At 45.3% G+C, this 12,165-nt stretch overlaps 1 non-coding gene across 1 annotated transcript; it reads right to left on the minus strand.

Moving 5' to 3' along the window:
• Window positions 1–2,061: 2,061 nt before the first annotated feature.
• Trnas-gga lies at window positions 2,062–2,145 on the minus strand. Its single transcript is given in 2 exon segments — window positions 2,062–2,096; window positions 2,106–2,145. It is a non-coding gene; the product is annotated as a tRNA-Ser (tRNA).
• Window positions 2,146–12,165: the final 10,020 nt, after the last annotated feature.

Consider the following 12,165-nt stretch of genomic DNA (forward strand, 5'->3'; position numbering starts at 1 on the left):
ACTGAAAACGTCTGGTCAATTGTGGCCGAGCAACTGGCTCGTCAAAATACGCCAATCACTACTCTTGATCTACTGTGGTATCGTGTTGAAGCTGCATGCGAAGCTATACCTGTACACGGCATCTAAGCTCTGTTTGACTCAATGCCCAGGCGTATCAAGGCCGTTATTACGGCCAGAGGTGGTTGTTCTGGGTACTGATTTCTCAGGATGTATGCACCCAAATTGCGTGAAAATGTAATCACATGTCAGTTGTAGTATAATATATTTGTCCAATGAATACCTGTTTATCATCTGCATTTTTTCTTGGAGTAGCAATTTTAATGGCCAGTAGTATAGAACAATACTATATTTATTTGACAAATCATTGAGAACATAACCCGCAATTACCAGCCAGTCGCTATGGTTGTTAATCAAATAACACTCCGTCACCCGCAGTATTAACACACAAGTTGAAGTACCGTTGAATGCACAATTTAAAATGTGTCATAATTATAAATCAGAATGATTAAAATAATAATCCAATGCGGCAGTTACATACAAAATGCTGATATTAACCAACAGTTATTCTACATATACATACGTGGTGCGTGGCGAAAGGTACCATGTACCATTACTAGTCATTTCACATCTTGTTCGACTCGCAAACAGAACGATTGAAAAATTATTGTCTATATGCCTCCCTACGACCCCCTAATTTCTCTTATCCTATCTTCGTAGTCCTTACGTGAAATGCCGGCCGGAGTGGCCGTGCGGTTCTAGGCGCTACAAAAATTGTTCAAATGGCTCTGAGCACTATGGGCCTCAACATCTGTGGTCATAAGTCCCCTAGAACTTAGAACTACTTAAACCTAACTAACCTAAGGACATTACACACATCCATGCCCGAGACAGGATTCGAACCTGCGACCGTAGCTAGGCGCTACAGTCTGGAACCGAGCGACCGCTGCCGTCGCAGGTTCGAATCCTGCCTCGGGCATGGATGTGTGTGATGTCCTTAGGTTAGTTAGGTTTAATTAGTTCTGAGTTCTAGGCGACTGATGACCTCAGAAGTTAAGTCGCTTAGTGCTCAGAGCCTTTTGCGGCTATAGAACGGTCGTGTAACCGCCTTCAAATTCCGGTTCTCTAAATTTCTCTATAGTGTTTCGAGAAAAGAACGTCGTCTTCCCTCCAGATATTCACATTTACGTTTACGAAGTATCTTCGTAATTTCACGTGTTGACCGATCATACGTTCTAATAAATGCAGCAGCGCACCTCTGAACTGCTTCTATGGCTTCCTTTAATCCGATCTGATAGGAATCTCAAACGCTCGAGCAGTACTCAAGAATAGTTTTATACAGGGTGAGTCACCTAACATTACCGCTGGAGACACCTCCCAAACCACAACACTGAGTAACCAATTCTGCAGGCCGAAAGTGAGTAGACGGGCTGGTGTAATTGGTTAATACAAACCACTGAGAAAGCATTGAAGTGGGATTTTCAACACATACTTATGTTTTCTTTAAATGGAATCCTGTTATTATTTTTAGTACAACTGAAAATAGAAACAAATACTTAATCAATGCCGTTTCTTACATCGTAAAATATTAATTATATCCAGAGTAATTTGTAAAGTAAAGTTGACGCTTGAAACCTCAGACGTTCAGTCGGCTTGTTGTAACAAACAAAATCTAAGGGGTATGTTTACGAAGACGACGATGTTTACGAGTTTGGCTGTCTCAGTGTCTGCATGTAGCTCTTGCTGGTTGAAATGGCTCTGAGCACTATGGGACTTAACTTATGAGGTCATTAGTCCCCTAGAACTTAGAACTACTTATACCTAACTAACCTAAGGACATCACACACATCCATGCCCGAGGCAGGATTCGAACCTGCGACCGTAGCGGTCACGCCGTTTTAGACTGTAGCGCCTAGAACCGCTCGGCCACCTCGGCCGGCTAGCGCTTGCGGAATTAGTTCAAAAATGGCTCTGAGCACTATGGGACTTAACTGCTGAGGTCATCAGTCCCCTAGACTTAGAACTACTTACACCTAACTAACCCAAGTACATCACACACATCCATGCCAGAGGCAGGATTCGAACCTGCGACCGCAGCGGTCGCGCAGTTCCAGACTGTAGCGCCTAGTACCGCTCGGCCACCCCGGCCGGCGCGGAATTAGTCGTTGTCCCCAGAATAGCTGTAGTACACTGTGTTACCAGGCTAGGAAATTTATTATATTAGAGTTCAAAATATGTTCAAGAATTAAAGTTTTTGATTGTAATTTTGCGGGTCAGTTCTTTAACCCTTCTTACGTAGAGGATTCATCTACACTTTTTCTAGTAGGTTGGGACTGTGTGCAGGGCGATAGATTCGCGATAAATACAAGCTCAGTAAGACGCCGGTGAGGTAGCGTCCGTAAAAACGGACAGGGTTTCCATCCGGACATGGCGACCATTCAGTGTATTTGTACGACCCTTCTGCGTGAATGATTTCTTAAGTAGGAAATTTGAAACTTCAGGCTCCTTTTCCTGTCTTCTATTGCCACATCACGCTCGTGAACGAGTGACTGAATAGAAGCCTTCGACCTGCTTGGTGATTTTACTTGGGACCAAAATTATCTGGGGTTTCTTTGCAAGATATTTTGCTAAGGTATGACGGTGGTAGCTGTTGCATGCTTCACACATCGATTTGTTCTTCTGTTTATGAGAAATATCTCCCACTTACGGCATCCAGACGTAACAGTAATCCAAAAACTCATGCCTTCTCCGTTCCGTAGCCAACATGTTGTGTCCTCTGAACCATCTTCCTCGCACGTGCCAAGCTGATGGTTGTCCCCAAAGCTCGGCGCGTAACCCTAAACCTCTGTTTTCCAGAGTACACTTCCACAGGTGAGCTCTGCTCCTATAAGCACCAAGGCACGGCGATATTAAGCGGAGTATTTGCCTGCGCCCGGTGCGTTGGCACGGCATTTAAATTGCCACGGAATTGGTAGGTCTTCGCGACAGCATATAGAGGTCAACAAATTCCTCTTCTTAAGAAATGCTTTTGTCGTTACAGCCAGTCTACATTTTATATCCTCTCCACTTCACTCACCATTAAAAAACCTGTTTGAGGCACAGATCATTAGCATAAGAAGTCTCATACTCAATGAGCACTGCCGGCCACTGTGGCCGAGCGGTTCTAGGCGCTTCAGTCTGGAACTGCGCCACCGCTACGGTCGCAGGTTCGAATCCTGCCTCGGGCATGGATGTGTGTGATGTCCTTGGGTTAGTTAGGTTTAAGTAGGCCTAAGTTCTGGGGCACTGATGACCTCAGATGTTAAGTCCCATAGTGCTCAGAGCCATTTGAGCCAATGAGCACTGGATACCATAGCAGTTACGGGAAAGATCCTGTAGTAGGACGTCTGTTGTGGTCTTCTTCCAACCTGCTACGACATGTGAGGTAAGTGCTTTTATCATCTGAACCACTATGTTGTGCGGTTGTGTAATGACATATCAGAAAGTTTGCACTTTTTGTTGTTTTTGTTATTGTCTTCAGCCTAAAGACTGTTTTGACGCAGCTTTCCATGCTACTCTATCCTGTGCAAGCCTCTTCATCTCCGAATAACTACTGCAACCTACATCCTTCTGAATCTGCTTACTGTATTCGTTCTTGGTCACCCTCTACGATGTTTACCCCCATGCTTTCCTCCGGTATTCAATTGGTGGTGCCTTGATGCCACATAATGTGTCCTACCAACCGACCCCTTCTTCCAGTCAGTTCGCACCACGAATATCTCTTTTCCCCAGTTCTATTCAGTACCTGCTCATTAATTAGATGATCCACCCATCTAGTCTTCATCATTCTTTTGTAGTACCATATCTGAAAAGCTTCTATTCTCTTCTCGTCTAAACTGTTTATCGTTCATGTTTCACTTCCATACATGGCTACACTCCGTACAAATACTTTCAGAAAGGACCTGCTGACATTTCAGTCTATACTCGATGTTAACAAATTTCTCTTCTTCAGAAATACTTTACTTGCCAAAGCCAGTCTACATTTTACTTCCTCCCTACTACGACCATCATCAGTTATTTTGCTTCCCAAACAGCAACAGTCATGTACTCGTCCTTTTAGTGCCTCAGTTCCTAATCTGATTCCTACAACATAATGTGATTTAATTCGAATACATCCATTACTCTTTTTTTAATGCATTTTTCAAGACACTATCAATTCCATTCAGCTTCTCTGAAAATCATATATCATGTTGCTTCTTAGTGTTAGCCCTAAATGCAGGTTGTGTGAGAAAAGTAATGAGACGCAGAATACTGCGAGTGATCTGGCAACATCCCTTCCAGATGCTCAGTCCGATTTTCAGCTCATAACAGCCATCATGTGATTTTTGGGAGCGCCATCACTGAAGCTGTGTGTTTGTTGTGTGTTACGAAAACGGAACAGCGCAATTTAGAGCAACGTTACGCCATCAGGTTTTGTTTTAAACTAGAGGAATCTTCAAGTGTGACATTTTAAAATTTGAAACGGACCGATGGGGAACATTTCTTATCAAGTGTACACGTTTAACACTGGTGAAAATCATTCTTGGAAAGTCGAGAACACGTTGAAGATGAACTTCGCTCGAGGAGCCCTTCAAAAATCTGCGGAAACGTCGAATTATTGCGTGTTCCTGTGAGATCAGACCGACGTTTAACAATAAGGACAAATTGTCAGCCACGCGTTTTACAAAGATTCCTTTGGAAGACTCGAGTGAGAGCAGACATTGCAGACAAGAGGAGTTGCATCATGACAACGCCCCATGTCACGCGGCAACACCGACACGGAATTTTTGACCTCAATAGGCATTCCTGCTGTTCCATTACAGCAGGGCCGGCCACAAATTCTGCACGCGTGCGGTGCTTCTTGCTTCTGCACATGTGCAACTTCTGGTTCACAGCGTGCACACCGCAGCCGTCAGCGTTTATGTAGGGCATGTTTGTACGCACAGATGTCGCTTTATCCACTTGCTGAGATACTCTGTACCGGCGCATTCTAGTGCTCTTTCCACAGCTTGCAAGCCAGCCGTGGGAAGGTATTTCGCGTATTAAACATTTAAAATATTCTCACAGTCTACTCATTGAGACGTCTACTTTTATGTTAACAGTTTAACCCAGTAAGACAAGTAATACAGTTAACAACCGTGGGTTTTTATTAAGGCAGCTTGACTGACGGCACGTAAATACGCGTAATGTTTTTGATCTAGTATTTAAGAAAGAGAGCACTTAGCGACTTCCAACGAACTTTAGTCATGGTTTCAAATAACATTAAACCAATGCAAAGTTTCCCCTAACTAATTCTCGGTGCCCTCAGTTACACCCACATAATTTCTGTCTCACTGACCTCTGAACAGAATGACAACCGCAGACGTCTCGTACCATTATTGCTATATGTTTCATCAGTTCCGTCTGAAATCTGCATAATAACCGACAATTAGATGAATGTTATGTTTTATCGACTTCAGCTGAGCGCAGCCCTTCACACATAAAAAAAACCCTAAATGTAAGTATACAACAATCGGTTTAATGACCAATTTTCCTGATAATAATCTAACATGGAGCATAATGAGGCAATAATGCACAGTTAGTAAACAATAATTTTTAATTATGAAAGGAATAAATCCAAACATGTTTATCACTGGTCATGAGAAATGATATAGTTAACATCGGGCACAAAAGCACGGCTCACTGACAAACGCAAGCAGTTGCGGGAGATTTTCATCACTGATGCTTGATCGAAACGTGTGACAACATAGATCTTCCGTTCTTTGCTTTTTCACAGTACCTGCCATTTCTCAGTACTTCTCTGTTAAAGTTACGGTCACCAGGGGTAAACGAGATTGTGTATGTTGCGCTCTTGCTTGTACCAGATAAACAGAGAAGTGGAGCCGCCGCCGTTCATTTAGGACACATGTCGAATAACAGATGTCGCTGTCGCTCGCTGTCACACACGTGCGCACATGTGCAACACTTCAGCACGTCTGCACACTGCGCAGCGTTTGGCCGGCCCTGCATTACAGTCACGCCCGCCGCTCGCCTCCTACAAACATGGCTCTAATTACTATGGGACCTGACATCGTAGGTCATCAGTTCCCTAGACTTAGAACTACTTAAACCTAACTAACCAACTGTCCGAGACAGGATTCGAACCTGCGACCGTAGCAGCCGAGCGGTTCCAGACTGAAGCGCCTAGAACCGCTCGGTCACAACGGCCGGCTCGCTTCCTCCCACCCCCCCCTTCCCCCACCAGTTGACTTGAGCTGAGACCTTGTGATTTTTTTCTTTTCCCACAGTTGAAAAATCTGTGACTTTTTTCTTTTCCCGCAGTTGAAAAATTTCTTAAAAGGGCTTCGTTTTTGGGACTCTGGAGAACATTCAGAAGAATATGACAGACACGTCAAAGGCCCTAACAGTTGAAGCCCTTCAGAGCTACTACAAAGATGAGAAACAACGACACAGTGGGTGTGTGGCTGGCCAAGAGAACTTCGAATAGCTCAAATGGCTCTGACCACTATGGGACTTCACGTCAAAGGCCCTAACAGTTGAAGCCCTTCAGAGCTACTACAAAGATGAGAAACAACGACACAGTGGGTGTGTGGCTGGCCAAGAGAACTTCGAATAGCTCAAATGGCTCTGACCACTATGGGACTTAACATCAGTCCCCTAGACTTAGAAATACTTACACCTAACTCACCTAAGGACATCACACACATCCCAAGAGAACTAATTGTAAGGGGGCAATATTCTTGCTTGACAAAATTAAACTCATATTTAAAAGATATTACGTGTTTCAGATGTTCACCAATAGTCTTGTAACTTGATACTACCAGCGCCTTTTTTGTACAACGTATCTTCGACTGATCCACGTTTTAGAACTTTTGCCTCAACATGACCAAGCACCGTGGCATTTCTGGACCTGTCTCCTGAAACATGCAAATTGATGAATTTAAACATACGTTGCCTTTTCGATATCGCTTGATTCAGTGACACAGTGTTTACATTTTCTGTTCCCTTCAGTGCCCTTCTTACTAACAAGTTTCTAAAATTCTTCCCTTATTTCGTTACTAGTTTTCCACCTAGCTTCATTTCTCTCGATTCACAACATACCTTTTTCACCCAGAAAATCTTTCTACCAGGTATGAAAGTACAGAGCGGAGTTAATCTGTTACCGCGGAATATACGTTCGCTGATAGGGCTGAGACGCCACTCTGCGACGGTACACGGGCCAGAGTAGCCGTAATCTGGTTAGCGGCGCTTCATTATGGATGTGCGGCCTGTACTTGCGGCCTGGTCCACCTGCAGCAGTGGCTCCCATGTGCGCTCGGTACGGCGCTGTAGGGGTCAGCGGCATGAATTATGCACGCGCTCACTGCAGCTGTCCCTGACCCTGCAAGGCGCCGACCAGCGAAAGCTGGCGCTCTAGACCCACTGCTTCCTAGATAAGGAGGAACGTTTGACAGCTATAAGACTCGAACAGTGAGGTGGTGCAAAGAGTGAACAAAGTATGTCGCCTACAGTAAGTCCACAGGTGAACCAAAGCATTATGACCACTGCCCTGCGCGAGGTTCATGGCCATCTGGTGCCGTTGGAGCCAGGTGCCACTGCAGGGATACAAATAAACGGAACAGAAACGAACAGGGAGTCATTCCAGCGACGATACAGGTTGTAATTAGTGAAATGCACTGACGTACACTACCGATCAAAAGTTATCGATCACCTATCAAAAACTATGGTGAACTGTGATTTTATTTTCAAAGAATATTCTTAAGAATTTATTTTATTTACTAGCGATTCATCAAGAACATTAACACATTTAATCACACTATGTAAGCATGGAAGTGGTTGCCAGGGAGTAACTGATGAAAACATAACCAAATTCCTTTTAACAAATGGGAATTTTATTCATTTTAATAGTAGCTAAAAGCATTTCTTTCTAAAGAAAAAGATTTAAAATTATAATCAGAAAGCACCCTCTAAATATCAAAGTTACAATTTATTCAGAGGCAGAAAGAAACAAGTTTTGACTGTATGAGCTTTCGGGCAGAGAACCTTGCCGCTCCCTTTTGACACGGCCGTAGTTACGACCGCTCACAACAGCCTCTGAAAGGCTACACTGGTGCAAATCTGCAACACACCAGATAACCTTAAACTAAGAGTTTTAACAATTCAATTTACACAAGCACACAAATTATGCCCCCCCCCCCCCCCCCCCCCGTAGGAGGGATGAAAATGGTACAAAACACTAACAGTTAAAATATTAACCTTGCCACCGAAGGTGCAACTTGATTTTAAGTTCTAAGAAAAGTCTTACGGTGAAAGGGTGGCAGCTTTATATACTAAAATGATCATTTAAATAAAAGCCCATGAAATGCAATCTTATATAAAATTCTACAGGGTTGGCCAAACAATAGTTAAGATGCTCTACAGCACACAGATACCGCCTCTCAAGATCATAGGCAATAATATCAAAGTTTCCAAAGATCAAAAAATATTTCAGGTATTAGGCCGTTACACTCAAAGCAATAAATTCGTTAACACGCCAAATCCGACAAACATGACAGAGGTAGCTACTAAATTACGGTAGATTGATAGGGAGATTACCGAACAACCCGAACCGCAGGTTGCTCTAACCCGCCCCTACTCCACAAGGGAAAACGGACCACCCACTTTATAAACAGCCACCTTCCTGTGGGTGGGCAAACGGAGAAGAATGGTGGGACGACCCCAAAGTAAAACAGCTGGTCGCCTCACCAAGGAAACAAGTAGAATTTAACAAGAGTAAATCAAACAACATATCACCAATCACTAAACTTCTAATAAACTGCGATTTCTCGAGAAGACCTGACACAGCAACCCCAAATCGCTCACCCGAACCGTCTGCTGCCAGCCGCTTCAACGGACGCAGGAAGGCGCGCCGATCTCCCGTCTCACGGCGTCGCAGCTCGCACCGGCCAGACTGATGTCGTGGGTTAACCCCTCTTGCCCTCATGTCGACCGCGAAGTCACTACCCCTCGCTATACGCTGCGACCCACTGGACTCACGTGGCGACCTCACATGCACCGACGCTCAAGACGGACAAGTCATCTTGTGTCTCAGTGCGCGACCGACCAACCGATCGATCCAGCCGCCAATGACCATTGCCTGAGCGAACTCGAGAAGACTGGTGGCCTAACGCGCAGACTCAGATGCAGGAACTAAGCCCCGACTGGGTGACGACTCGCTGAGATCTCTTACTGGCGGAGTGGAAAGACTCTCATTTTGCCGGCTTTAAAGGTTGATCCGAACGACAGACATACTAGCACTCCGAACGACAGACAGACACTAACTGCCTAACAAATACGGACGAGAGACAGACTAGCAAGCTGGGGACGAGAGACTGACCCAGACTGACCCACTGGCGAGTTTTTTCTTTCTTTATTATTTTCAAACCTGGGTACAGGCAGGCCAGCAGCAGCATGCTACGCCGCTCTTTGGCCTCAGAGAAACACACAAGAGATAAATGAAGACATCGAGAGAAAAAGCAGGGTGGACATAGAAACGGAGACAATCACTTTTTAAAATACATGGAGCCGTTCACGGGCGTACAGTCCAAGATAAAATTTGTTCAGACACTTGAACAGAGACGAATATTGTCACACGGGAACAGAGGTGCACAAAAACGAATAATACTGAACCACTTAAGCACAAAACGACGACACACAAAGGAGGCGTAGATCTCCGGCGCGCAGATGTTCACTAACTGTGTACGAGTCCGGGGACCCGCCAAGAAAGGAGGAGGGGGGGGGGGGTGGGAGAGGGAGAGGGAGAGGGGAGAGCAGATGCCAAGGGCAGGGGAGATAGGGGGAAGGGAGGAAGGGGGAGGGGAAGCCCGGGGGAAGAGGGGAGGAGGGTGGAGAGGGGGGAAAAGGAAAGAGAAGGGAAGGGAAGAGAAGGGAGGGAGGGTGCCGAAAGGAAAGGACACAGGAAGTGGGGGGAGGATCAAAGTTGGTAGGAGGGGTAGATGGAGGGGAGGACGACATCATCAGGGAGGGGGAGCTGATGGAAGCCACCTTGGGAGAAGGTAAGGAGGGTGGAGCCACTGGCGAGCTCATAGCGCCCCTTAAATGCACGTGAACAGGCAACCTTTCCCCTTTCCCACCGGAGGGAGACACCAAAGCTGCGTTTGCCACAACGGCGCCACCGCCAGAAACGGAGGGCGACTGCTTCACACTACGCGCTGCGCGGGCTCTTCAAAACAGCAATTTTTTCCACGGCTCGTATGGTCTTATTGTTAAATAAAGGATTTCGTTTAGAAGTTCTTTCACATCCACGTACTGATAATAGATGAGAGGACAAAAGTCGTGTGATAGCAGTATGCACATATGCATATGGCGGTAGTATCGTTTACGCAATGTATAAAAGGGCAGTACATTGGAGGAGCAGTCATTTGTACCCGGGTGACTCATGTGAAAAAGTTACTGAGGTGATTATCGCCGCACGACAGTAAGTAACAGACTTTGAACTCGACATGGTAGTTGGAGTTAGGCGCATGGGACATTCCATTTCGAAAATCGTTAGAGAATCCAATATTCCGACATCCACAGTGTCAACAATAGGCCAGTAATACCACATTTCAGGCATTACCTCTCACCGGACAACGCAGTGGCCGACGGCCTTCCGTTAGCGACAGATGTGAGCAGCGTTCGTGTAGAGTTGTCAGTGCTAACAGATGAACAAAACTGCTTGAAATCGCCCAAGAAATCAGTTTAGGACGTACGACAATCGTATCCGTTAGGACAGTGTGGCGAAATTGGCGTTAATGGGCTACGGCAGCAGACGACCGACGCGAGTACATTTGTTAATAGCACGACATCTTCAGCAGCGCGTGTCTTGGGCTTGTGGCAATAACAGATCCCCGCCAGACGACTGTAAAACAGTGGCCTGGTCAAATGAGTCCCGATTTCAGTAGGTAAGAGCTGATGGTAAGATTCGACACTGGCGCAGACCCCACGAAGCCATGGATCCAAGTCGCCAATAACGTGCTGTGGTAGCTGGTGGTGACTCTGTAATAGTCTAGGCAGTATTTACACGGAACGGAATTGGATGCTGAGGTCCAGCTGAACAGATTGTTGGCTGTAAAAGTTTATTGGAGGCTACATGGAGACATCTGCAGCCATTCGTGGACATCATGTTCCCAAACCACGACGGACCGTTAATGGATGACATTGCGCCCTTTCACTGGGTCACAGTTGTACGTGATTGGTTGGAAGAACTGGACAATTCGAGTGAATGATTTGGCCACCGAGATCGGAGGCAAGATTCCCATCGAATATTTATGAGACATAAACACACTTTCGCAATTTCGGACGGCTATAGAAGCACCATGTCTCAGTGTTCCATTGGGGAGTGTAACGACTGATTGAGTACATACCACGTAGAAATGCTGCACTAATCCGGAAAAAAGGAGATCCGACACGATTTTAGGAGATATCCCACCTCAGTGTAAAACAGGTATAACATGTAAACACTATGAGTCTCAGTTGTGAACGTGACCGGTTCCTTGCAAGAGTGGTGCTTCTGAGCGTCCATAGCTTGGTAAATTTAAGATTTCACTTACATTTGGGATGCAATAAAGCCACTACGACTAAAACAAAAGACAGGTAATTACAATATTTCGCGCTATTGCCAAATAAATCCAAACAGGACAAACGTGCTGTTCTTTTCTTGGTTGCAGAAGGACAAACGCTTATAGACATCCATCAGAGAAGCAATACTGTGTAATTCGAAAATCACCGTTGTGGAATGGTGTTCAATGTGCAGTGCTGGTCGCGCTCGACACAAGACGCCGATCAATTTGGAAGGCCCGCCTCATCCACTATGAACAAGTGGGAAACACTGGTGCCCGCCCTATAGTCCTGACTCATCCCTGAATTGTACAGATTTCCAATGGAAACTTTTTGATCACACTTTATAATATACTGTGGTTTTGTGATGGGCATTTATACAATAATTTGTATTAAGCTATTACTCCTAACTAAGGGAACTTTACTATCACGCCAATATTTAATACTAGCAGACTTATTCTCGTGAGGAATGCCTGCTTTGCCTGTGGTAGTCCGCCTTTTATGACCTTCTTGTTTCACCCATCATGTGTTATTCTGAGTGTTATGTAGCGG

The sequence above is a fragment of the Schistocerca americana genome, chromosome 1, assembly GCF_021461395.2.
Source record: "Schistocerca americana isolate TAMUIC-IGC-003095 chromosome 1, iqSchAmer2.1, whole genome shotgun sequence".
In the NCBI taxonomy this organism is placed as follows: domain Eukaryota; kingdom Metazoa; phylum Arthropoda; class Insecta; order Orthoptera; family Acrididae; genus Schistocerca; species Schistocerca americana.